Source organism: Falco biarmicus, chromosome 3 (genome assembly GCF_023638135.1).
Source record: "Falco biarmicus isolate bFalBia1 chromosome 3, bFalBia1.pri, whole genome shotgun sequence".
Lineage (NCBI taxonomy): Eukaryota > Metazoa > Chordata > Aves > Falconiformes > Falconidae > Falco > Falco biarmicus.
Genome location: NC_079290.1, coordinates 37,015,179 through 37,027,611, shown reverse-complemented (window position 1 = coordinate 37,027,611; position 12,433 = coordinate 37,015,179). Strand labels below are relative to the sequence as shown.

At 43.8% G+C, this 12,433-nt stretch overlaps 1 protein-coding gene across 1 annotated transcript in view; it reads right to left on the bottom strand.

Annotated features, from left to right (window-relative positions):
- Positions 1–12,433, bottom strand: part of TPD52 (tumor protein D52) — a 127,875-nt gene that overhangs the window by 105,462 nt on the left and 9,980 nt on the right. The window lies entirely within an intron of this gene.

The following is a 12,433-nucleotide window of genomic DNA, read 5'->3' as shown; positions in this document are numbered from 1 at the left end:
CTAGCCGTAATCTATCCTATATACCATCTGTGTAGGACTTTTTCCTCTGATTAATGGAAAATTCTGTGTGCGTAACTACTTCTCCAGCTGCTTCTGCCAGTGTAATTATCAGTAGCCAGAACCCAGTCTCTGCTGCCCAGGTATCACGCTTTAGTGTGAGCTCAAAATAGAGGAAAGCAGCGCTCATCTCTGAAGGCTATGCTATAACCACTGTCTAGGTTTTGTAATGAACATGCTAATGTGCACTATGATTTTTGCCCATGAGGCTAAACATATGCGAGAGGTTTTGGGGTTTTTGTGGGTTGGTTTTATTTTTTGTTTTATTGGGTTTTTTTCCAAAAAAGATTACTGAAGTGCACTGCCCTATATCCCTGGTGCTTCAGCCAGCGTCATTCAGAGCAGCCAGTTACGCCATGAACCATTAACACTGGAATGCATTGTCCTGATGAAATGTATTCATGTTTTGACACGTATACCATGAAGAAAGATCAACTTATGTAAACCATCTGACTTCATGCTGGGGGTACAGGATTTAGCTCTGGGAAACGGAAGTGCTTCTTACCTAAAAGAGGCACTCAGCACAGTTTTGCAGTGCTTCGCTATTTTCTTTTTTCCCCAAGGCCAGCTTCTTTCACTGAGAAACAACCTTACTAGCAGTAAGTAGATTGCCCTTACAGCTGAGCAACAATTTCCTCTCAGCCTCACACCTCCAACTCGGCTCTTCACTTCAGCCTGCACACAGAAAAGCATAACCAAATGGAAGTTAATCTTTTTCTCCACCATAAGAGTGATGTTTTAAGACAGAGACAGTCAGCGGCATCACACCACCCTCTGTTCAGTGCTGCGAAAGTGAAGGAGCCTTGCAGCATACCCCATGTCAAGCCTAGACAATGTGTTCCCTGGAAGAAAGCATACCACTTCTGAAGTTTTAACTTCCCATTGCCACTGCAGTCTGTTCCTGTGCTCACTGACCTTCCAGCTAATTAAAGAACACTTCCTTTAGGCTGCCGACCTACACTGGCTTCTGGTCCAGATTCCCTGCAGTCTCATGACAATGAGAGTGCCAGAACCAGAAACACAGGTCTCTGCCATTTTCCGAACCCACTGAAAAGAGGAAAATGCAATGCCCCTCTGCATTTCCGACATGTGACTGTGGCATCTGCCAGAAATACTACAAAGTTCACCTGACAAAGGTCAAAGCTTTGGTCACAGATTCTAGTTAAAGCATCCAGAGGCAGCAGAGAACTAACATGGCTACAGGGTTAATATACTCTCTATCAACCACACGCGCTAGTAAGAATAGCTACTGATTCTGGTTTGCAGCCTTCCCTCCTGTAACTCAGCAGGCGGGGACTGCATTCCCTGCAAAAGGCTTGGGCAGTAATTGTACTAACTGGATTAGACAAAATGACAACTTATCAGATGTGGCACACTGGAAGAGCTGGGTGTGTTCTACTGACACTCTCCCAACACAGAAAAAGTGTGAAAGTAAAGCTACCCCCTACAACTTTTCCCAACCCCAGAGAATCATTCAATGTAACACCAGTCAATGCTAGCAGGCTACAATGCCGGAAAGTAGCTACCATAGGAAAAAGAGCCCTTACAAAGATTTGCTCATCCCTGCTAACAATCAGCACTACCATCTCCTGGCCAAGGGCACTTACTGGAGTCAACACGTATGTTCTTGTGATTTACAGGAAACCCTCTGCATTCAATTTTACCTCATACCATCCCTTCAAAGAAATTAGTACTCTTTTGCATCTTTATTGTGCAAAAGTTGGTTTCATCTCCCTAGAAACATCTGGATTGCAAATCTGAGACCGCTGACCTGGTCTGTCACCACCACAGGAAGCGCATATGGGCCAAACTCTCTGACACATCTTCAGTGTAGTTGCAGACACAAGTACAGGACGTTGCCCAACACTAGAACATAACTTCGGCTTACAGGGAAAGTCTGCTGAGTTACAAGCCCAAGACTCCACATGAGAAGCTGAATTCTGCTTTTGCCCTGGCTTACGCATAACCTGAGCATGAGCCCAGAAGTCATGCAAGACGATTCTCTGTTTTTTAGAAATATTACTGTCCTAAGATCCCTGCCAAGAGAGGGCCTTTGCAAGCACTCCTTGCTTCAAACTGCCCTCTTTGCTCAGGTTAATCTACCTTATAGTGGCCATACAGCTGGGTTGTTATAGCACCTCCCAAACAAGCTGCCTAAACACATCAGCCTCGGCTCTCTTACTTGCAGGAGTTTACAGGAGCATAGCTCCTCACTTACTCTCAGCTACACATCCTACCTGGTTATAAAGGAAGCTGTCGTGCAGAACAACTTTCTTCTTTATCACCTACGGAAGTTTGATGGTCTTCACGCTCAAGTACAAGCCAACCTAGCTGTAAGAAGAAAGGACTGCAGTCTACCCTACCAAACCTGCTGTAGGACAACTTCTAGGCTACCTGTCATTCCTACCTCATCCACTTCAGGCAAGACAAGTACTGCCTTAGTAGCTGTAACAGTTTATCTGCTTCTTCCCCAGTAGCAGCTTAGCACACGCAGGCATCCCGGGCAGAGCAAGGCAGAATTTCTCCTATACTGCCTAAAGGCAGACGGAAGAAGATAGGTCCTGCTAGCTGTTAGTGTGGCACGTTTGGAGGAGGAATTAATCTCTCCAAAGGACTTTCCAGATTAAAGTGATGGCCCCAAGGGAACAAAGCAGGATGGGGATGACACATGGCAACCACATGGAACTGAAAAGAAAGTTTTTGCTCTGCAGCGTGAAGCTTTTTGACGAGTTTTACAGCTCTCAGTCTGAACGTAGCTAGGCAATGGCAGGAACCAAGCTATGTCTGCACTATGAAAACAGGCTCATTATGAGGCCTTCCTAAAGGGCCCTCCCAGGACCCAAATATCCCACTGCATGGCATTCCTCCTCACTGCTCATGGTAAATCAGAACACATGCAGCTGGCCTGAGGTAAAACTGAGGCTGTAGAGCCATACCTTCCTAGATGTACTCTGCCTTCCCAGTGCAAAACATACATTTTAGAGCTGTAGCTTAAGTTTAGACTTCTGTTACGTGGCTTAGAGTACTTACTGTGATGCTCAAGTATCTTTGATCTTTGCCCTGCATACTAAATTCAATTGTTAGAGGTGTACCTTAGTAGTTACTGCAGGTATCAGCTGCAAGTCAGTACCTGAAGCCCAAAGATGCACCTGCTCCACAGACAAGGAGCAGTGAGATTGTGCTTACATAGTAAGAGATTAAAACTAAAGATTTTTCTGTTCCAGAACAAGTACTCATTTGGCCTTAACAACTTGGGATAACTAAGAGATTGGTACTGAAGTCATCTATGCCATTTTAGAAGCTAGTGTTTGAAAGACTGGCATTGAGGTAGATAACTTCTGTCAAGGATGCTTGAACCAATTACTGACAAGTTCAACTGAATGTCACAAAGTGGCTCAGGAAGGCTGAGCAAGCCTCAGCAAAGTGTTACCATTACAACTCCTACCATTAATCATGTTGTAATCTCCTCTGTTAAGGTTAGAGTGTGCTTAAAGCTTTCCCAGGTAACTATTTAGCACCAACAGCCAACACAGATTGTGCATGTCCCGAATCAAAAGGGAGGGACCTTACTGCACAGCTAGAAAAGACGTTAAGTTTGAGCAAACACTGTTAAGCAGGTATTTGCCTTCTAGTCTCAGACACTGTTCTTTCTTCAGATACCACCTGCTATCCAGGTCAGCAGCTTCCACCTTAGTCCAAGGTCCTAGCAGCAATTTAAGTAAAATAATATAGTATTAGAGCACTTCTACCCTGTTGGTAGCTAAGCAAGGATAAGATGTTATGGCAGCCTTGGAGAGAAGGAAGCTTTTCCCACATTTAGGTCTAGCAGAACAATAGTTTATACATGAAAAAGTTATATCACTCTTACCCTAAAGAAACCAAATCCAGTTCAAGTGTGACTAAATACCACCTCTGGGCTTCGAAGAAACTAAGCTATGTATCCAGTAGTGTTTCATACAAAGAGTTAAACTCACAATACAAAGGCTACTACTAATGCCTCAGAATTAGAGGAGTGCAGAGACTACCCTAGCACAAGATCCAAACAATACTTTGGATAAAGCTACCTGAACGAATCCACAAGATCCGTGCATAATTAAATCAGAGTTCTGCTGCTACACAGACACCACCTTCACCATCCTGGACATCCTGTGTTTGTGTCCTGTTTAAGCACAGAGAGACCAAACTTGTGTGCCACTGCCCATACTTTTGGAATGGCTACCATTATCCAGCACTTAATTCAGCAAGCAAAAGAGGATGGGGGAAGATGAGGGGAAAAGTTTGTTGCCAAAGAGGGGGAAGAGACACTTGCTCTTTTTGGGAGGCATAGCAAAAAGATTCACTCTCTTGTTTCAAGGTTGACTGTTAAGATTCAGTTGCCTGCTCAGCCTGTACATGGTCTGAATTTGAATATTCTACAGTCTGCTAACAAGCAAGACTGACTGGAGGCCTTCCAGTAACTGCAGCTGGGGTAAAGATTTCCAGCCAGGTCTTCCCCCACCCTATCTTTCCCAGGTAGGTCCCAATCAGGCAGCAACAGTCAGGGTCCTCTCCCCGTTCCAACCGAGTTTTACAGGGCATAAGGCATTTTAAGAGCTATAAAGCTACTTAAGCATCTTAAGCCAATCTAGGTTCTGTGTAGCATCATTTTGATCTTCAAAGTCTTACCAGTTTACAGACAACTAAAGCCTTTCAGCACCTGATCCAAGGCCTTAAAACTGCATTAAGAGAGAAAGAAGCCAGGTAGCAATAGGACAGAAGCCCAAACACTAAGCAAGCCTTAAATTAGTACGTTCATGCTCCTATTCTCATATTGTGCTCTCTCTGCTCCCCTTTAACAGCAGATAATGCTTTCAGGCCCCGAGATTTATGCATTGCATGAATGGAGCCACACAGCTATACCAGTTCTTGAACAGTAAGCATACAGGCTTCTGCAGCCCTGTTAGTAATAGTCAGCAGACTGTGGTTTAAGGGTTTAGGCATTTGCCATCTTCTAGGAGAGTCCAACTCAACACCACCATATTAACCTCCTTTCTTCAGCCTCCCCCGACATGCTTCCTCTAGACTAGCTCTCCATGATGCAACAGCATTGTCCAGTATGATTCTTCATATAGAAATATCTTCTCCAGCATTTTCTTGACTAAATGCTGCCTTCACTTACTCAAAAAAAACCCCCAAACCACCAACAAAAACCCAACAACCAAAAAGCCCAAACAAACAAAACCTTAGAATGATCAGTACTATCCCAAGATGTATCACCCTGCAAGACAAACACTTTTGAGCGTTACAGTTAAGGATTACAGGGTTGCTAGTACTGCTCTTTTCTTAAACCGAAGTCTCAGCCCACAGCCTTTCAGACAGCTGATGTACATCTTAGCAAAGGCAGCAGTTCTGCTCTCTTCTCCTCCCAATCCAATTATAAACTCAGGCTCATTTCCTGCAGTCTTGTGAGGGAATAGATCCACACTCCAGCATATTTTGCCACTGGACAAGCCGATACCACAGTAAGACTCAACCCATTCATATCAGACAAAAGTCTCTGCATTTGCACAGGTTCTCCACCACCAGATATCTGCTCCAGCACTGACAAGGTTTTCATTAGGCAGAAATCCCAGACTTATGGCAAAGTTCTGTGTCTCAAACAGCAGCCAAAGCAGCCACATCTGTCAGCTCCAGCAACAGCAGGTGAAAAGTGTTTCCAGACTGTGGGAAGAGTCCAGGACAAAGGACACAGTACCCAGCACTCCAAAACCAGTGATCAGGAAGGGCACTGCATTGACTTCCAAGAAGTCAAGCCAAACTCTGCAAATACACAGAAACATTTCCCAGTGAGATAAGAGTGTTAGAACAGTCAGGTAGATTTTAGAGGAACGTATTTATTTGACTCAGCCACTTACCCCAGTTACACTGCCATTCTCTAGCGTCTGATCCCTGGCCAGAGACTGAACTTGTCAAAAATGCTGAAGAAACAGTGCTGAGCTGCAGCCAGATGACAGTTGGAAAAGGATTAGAAAGAAAAGGCAGTACTGCAGAAAGGGATTGTTTTAAACAAAGTTTTAGTATGTAACATTGCAATCTAATTAAAAGTTTTACTTGAGTGACTTTGATTGGAGTAACTCCCAACCTACCTTGGAAGACAAGTCTGCTCTTTTGCACCCTTAAAGCAAACCTTCCTCTTCAACACTGTACCTCAGAGCTTCTATTTCTGAAAAGCAGCTCCAGAAAAGTCCACCATTCCCACACCACTGTATCAGGTCCCACCATGACAATGATACTGCAGTTTTAAAAACACAGCAGATTTGATTAGGCTGTAATTATGTATTAGGCTGAATCATGTACTGTGGTATCTGAAAGGATAATCACTAAATAAAAGCATCATCTGTAATCTTAGCAAGCACTTAGTAATATGACCCAAAGCACCTTAGTAATACCAGCAAGCACTCTCCAGTGGCTGAAGTACACACTAGCTCCCACCACATAATTACCAAGGTCGTGCCTGGATTTGGTGTAGCACAGAATTTGCACCATTTACTATTGAGGACAGAAGTACAGAGTACAGAAGCACCTAAGCAGCACAAAATTTGATGGAAGCAACATGGCTTAGAGTATGTACTTCACAAGATCCATCCTTGGAGATATTCAAAAGCCATCTGGACATGGTCCTGGACAACCGGCTCTAGGTGGCCCTGCTTGAGCAGGGGGGGTTGGACCAGATGACCTCCAGAGGTCCCCTCCCACCTCAACCATTCTGTGATTAAGACAACAGCTGTACAAAGTCACAGGCTGCTCACCCAGATCCTCCAAGGTCTGCAACCCTGAAAGAGACAGTTCAGGAACACAAGCGAGTCCTGGTGTCCTGCCCCATAGAAGGTCTATGGCCAGCCCTTCATCTTATGAGTTAGATTTGCAAATACCTGCCTATTGACAGAATGAAGTTCAGTTTTCTCCTATCCTTTCTAAACTGAGGTATGGGCAGAGACTTCGCAATAGACTTTGCACTTCCACACATCTCCCCAGTGTACAGGAGTATTATGACAGCTGACAAGCAAGGCAAATGCATTTACAACGGCAGAGACTATTTTGATTGCAGTTAGAAGTCTGCAGGGAAAAGGTAGTGATCAACTACCAGAATGGCCAGATTCTGAGGGGGGAAAGTCCTGTATTTGCGTAGGAGGGACTGGCTTACATTTTGCTCACAAGAGGAATGAGCAAGCAACTTCTTGGGCACCACACATGATTCCAAACCTTTAACACAGAAGAAGCTCTTAGCAAATACATTTTATAAAGCCATCCGCTACTGCTTGACCCTGCCTTCCCCCAGAGGAACATGAAAAGTATGCCACTGCATCAGGAAGAGTTCACCCTTGTATACAAAGAAAAGCTTGAAGCAGACTAATTAGGCATCAGTGTCATTACACTAAAGCTACCTTATATCAGGAACCTCTCTTCCTCTGACCCTTCAATTATCAGTTAAACAGAGCCTGGGGAAACTAGTCTGAAGTCTTTTAATTTCCTTCTCAGTCTCCTCAATTTATTCCTCACCACTCCAGTGCAGCATCCTTTATTCCTCCAGCAACTTTCCCCAGTGCTTGCTCTCAGGTTCTCCTAGCAAAGCTCTTCAGTCCAGACAAAAGCTGGCACAAAACGTTCCAAACATGCGTTGCTTAAGCTACATGTAGTTATTCAGTTATGTGTGACAGACAAACTTTTGGCTTAATAATGTAACATGTCGATGGCAACCATCAGGTTGATATTCTCTTCTCTTCTGAGGCCTTGACTAACCAAGTTTAAATCTTAAACTGGTGCTTTCAAATAAGTGTAATTGCATAACACTTAAAGTATAATTTCTCCAACACAAGCAATCACAAGTAGTAAGCTGTGTAGAAACCCTATTAACGTTTTTGCACTTTCCTTATCTGAGAACATAGTGCAAAATGTCCATGAAACTGCAAAACCTCGCTTAACTTGAAGTGCACTGGTACAATAAATATGCAATCATACGTGCCCCAGAAATCTCTCAAGTCATAAGAACACACTACTGATCCTCCCTTCCTCAACCAGTCAAATCACACCTTTAGACTAGCAATGCTTTTTGCCACAAACCCTTCAGAAAACCAGCCTGTCCATGAGGTACTTCAAAGCCAACAATAGACACTGAGGCAGTTACATACCTTATCTGAGCAGATGAGCCCATAACAAAGACAAGCCTGTATTACTCATTTACATTTCTCACCCACTGCAGCATTTTGGTGAGCTCGCCTAAACATAAGAAAGGCCCAACACAGGAGTACTAATGGCACACCAACAGATTGCTGGTATGAAGAACTCTTGCACATTGATGCAGCGGTTCACTATTACTGGGTATCTCTCATTTGAAAACACAAAGTTGTGTTGTTTTCTCTGCAGCATCAAACAAGATACATTACCTATTCCTCTACAGTCCAGCATTTACCAGTCACCCATCCAACCACGCAGTGCTTGAATTGCCCTATTCCAGATGGGGTTTGGCTGCTACTTGCCCATACTGCTACAGGGCATGCCCAGCTGGGCAGCACTAACTCCTGCAGCGCTTCCAAACTGATCTGGAGCAATGGCTGTCACTAGCAAAGGGACCTTGAACCGCATTCTGCCGGGGCTGCAAATTGGTCAAACTCAAGACATGGGGCTTGAACATTTCTGCAAACTGCTCTTAAATCTCATTTAAAAGATAAAAGGGAGAATTCTGCAACTGTGCACGCAATGAACCACAGGCAATTCATTAACAAGCCAACTGCACTACTGGCTTATTTTTTTCTAATATAAAGCAGATAATGCACTACCTTTAAGGTATTATGACCACTGAAGTTTCCATTATATTAATAAGTACTCTGAGATTTTATCTGATTGGTATGTCCTCGAATGACTTTTAATGCTGCTTGAGCTGAGTAAATCCTGTTAAGAGACATTTGCTCCTACTCCAAGTCAGACTAGGGCAGTAAATTAAACTGTTAGCCTGGAGAGATACTGCTGTCACACAAAAGCAACAGACAGTCACAGAACACTAATCACTCCAAAACCAGAGGAAAGCAAGGAAAAGGGTCAAGAAAGTTTGTCCAGAGATTTTTCCCTACAAAGAGATAAAGCTTTCAAAGATCTCCAGGTCCTAGAAGAACTTGAGCATACCTCTTTCCATCAGATCAGACTTTGGACACAAGGCATCACGTTCTGCCTCTGGGTGACACTACAGACAATCTGTATTTGCTTTTCTACAGCCTACACAGGTTCAGATCAGAAAAGTACTAATCTCTCCAGATTTCCAAGCAGTAGTCATATATTTGTTCATGATCTAATTGTGTCCCAGTCCATTCTATACAAAGGTAAATTTTCCTATCATCATTATGCTTGGATAAACTGATTTCCAGACTCCTCACGTTTCACAGTGGTGTAAATAGAGCAAGTTAAAACATTTTACTGAAGTATATGAGTAGACAAATTGTAAAGACACATCTAGATGAACATAAAGTCAGGTAGACGTTTTTCCTGATTCTGGTACAGCCAGCATGATGGAAACTACAGGGAGAGGGAAGAAGTGCAGTGGGTTTGAAGGACTGAAATTTGAACAGTGTGTCTTGAAGGAAACTGCTTCAGCTCTAGAAGTTGGGCAGGGGAGAAAAGGGGGGGGGGGGGGGGGGGGGGATGTGTTTGGCTCTGTGTGGTTTGGGTTTGGTTTTTTATGTTTGATTTTTTTAAAGAAAGCACACCTTCACTGCTTTTAGTGAGCAGTTGGTCCAAAACTGCACTGCACTGTTTCTACAAGTTGCCTCCTCACAGTATTTGACCAAGAACTGAACATCACTGCTAACTCTAAGAATAAAGCTTTGCACTGCTAAGTTCAGCATCATTCTCTATTGCACAAGCTAACCCATCATACACCCCATTTCACAACTGTAAACATCAAACAAACAACAAAAAAACCCCACCAAACCAAAATCATACATTCATAGCCACTGTAAGTCCTGGACATGTTCCAGTCTAATGGATTAGCCTGGTAAACTTTTCAGGTTTGATGCGTAAGGATTGGTCTAGCTGAAACCCAGCAGGTTACTGTTACATCACATTTGGCACATCATAGCTCATCCATCAGCACAGAAAACACTCTGAATAATTCAGAGCTTAAACAGTTACTAATAATGTAATTCACAATTTTTTTAATTCTGCATTGTCATATAAAAACTGGACCAGGATACTGAAGAGGTGAAAGTCCAAGCACTGACTTGCATACTGCTTGTTCCCAGCTGTCAATCCTCTAGCATGCACATTAGCTAGGAAGCTGTGATATGGCATTATTATTAAGGAGCCATCACACCCCTCAGAAATGCTGCTGCCACCACCTTGCATGAAGGCGAAACAAGACCTCTCTAGTGACACTGCCTTAAAACAGGCAGATTATAAAAGTTTAGTCATTTCACCCGAAACTTGTTTTGTCCTCAACTTATCAGTTCTCCCTCCCTAAGAGCTTAAAAAGTCTTCTCACCTCCTCTTCATGACATGCAGAGGTCTTCCTTTGACTTCGGTATCCCCTCTTGCCATTCCATATTTTCACTTTCTCAAAAGATGCTTCTTGAATAGGCAAGTACTTTTCATTAGGGATGGGAGGGAAGTACATTTCTGTGATTCACCAAAGTAAAGTTTGTTCTCGAGTTGTAAATAAAAAACAGAATCATATTAAAGACCTCGTGTACCAGCATGCTAGAATGGAATTTAAGATGATGGTAAATTTATTCTGGTAAAGCTCTCCCTTTTGCTGTTTACTCAAAAAACACTCCCTCATCTCTACAAGAAACACTCAACAGGTTGCTCTGATGATTCCACTGACATTTAAGTTGCTTGCTTTCTTATATAATCTTCAAAAATCTTCCATGCCAGAAAACATGCTTAGTGACAGGCACGCAAGCCAACTAAAACCTTTCAGCTTCAGAGCACTAATTCCAACAGTTTTCACTTGCTCTCATTTAGAAATATGCAGAAACTAAATCTCTCTGCTCACCACTGCTCTTGTCAACCATAGCATTCATCTGCAATCCACACAGAAAGGTATCAAAGCAGGATGTCCGAAAATACTCTTCAAGGCTAACATAAGTTTCTCAATTAAAGATTCAGAAAGTGTCTGTGATTTATCATAGAATGGTTTGGGTTGGAAGGGACCTTTAAAGGTCGTCTAGTTCCAACCCCCTGCAACGAGCAGGGACAGCTTCAACTACAACACGTTGCCCAGAGCCCCATCCAATCTGACCTTGAATGTTTCCAGGGATGGAGCATCTACCACCCCTCTGGACAGCCTCCTCCAGTACTTCAACACCCTCATCATAAAAGGTGTCTTCCTTGTATCTAAGTCTGAATCTACCCTCTTTTAGTTTAAAACCAATACCCCTCCTTGTCCTACAGCAACAGGCCATACTAAAAAGTCTGTCCTCAACTTTCTTTTTTTTTTTTTTTAAAAACATTGAAATATTGGAAGGCCACAACAAGGTCTCCCCAGAGCCTTCCCTTCTCCACACTGAACCACCCCAACTCTCTCAGTCTTTCCTCAAAGCAGAGGTGTTCCAGCCCTCTGATCATATTTGCGGCCCTCCTCCTAACCCGCTCCAACAGGTCCAGGTCTTTCCTCTGATGAGGACTCCAGAGCTGAACGCAGCACTCCAGGTGGGGTCTCACCAGAGTGGAGTAGAGGGGCAGAATCACCTCCCTCAACCCGCCGGCCAGGATTCTTTTGATGTGACCCTGGAGATGGGTGGCTTTCTGGGCTGTGGGTGCACATTGCCGGGTGCCGGCTCACACCCTGCTTTTCATCCACCAGTACCCCAAGTCCTTCTCGGGGCTGCTCTTAACCCGTTCATCTCCCAGCCTGTACTGATACTGGGGGTTGCCCGACCCAGAACAATTTGCAGGAACAAATTATACACTTAACAATGCAAACAACTTACAGCTCAGAAGCTGATATTAAGCAATGCACCCAGAGAGATGCATTAAGCAAAAAGGTCACCCCTGCTGTTCCAGTCATGCTCTCAAAGCACCAACTGCCTTTCCTGCGGGACTGCTGGACTGTTAAAACCAAGTCTTCAGAACCACGACTCATGGAGAAACATACTGAACAAGTACCCCCATACACACTCCAGCAAAGCCATGAAACTCTTGCTTCTTTACAGAATCACCCTGTACTACCTAACCAACCTAACCAGAGGGCAGTTTGTGCAGCACTGCACATGGTGGCAGGGCCTTGCAACATATGCGGCATCTCTAGCAGCTGTTACCTGCCTTGTGAACTTCTGGGGTTTTCCTCCCTTGATGGGAAACACCACTAAACAAGTTTATATCGAACAGCAGCACTGGTTGCTGGAAC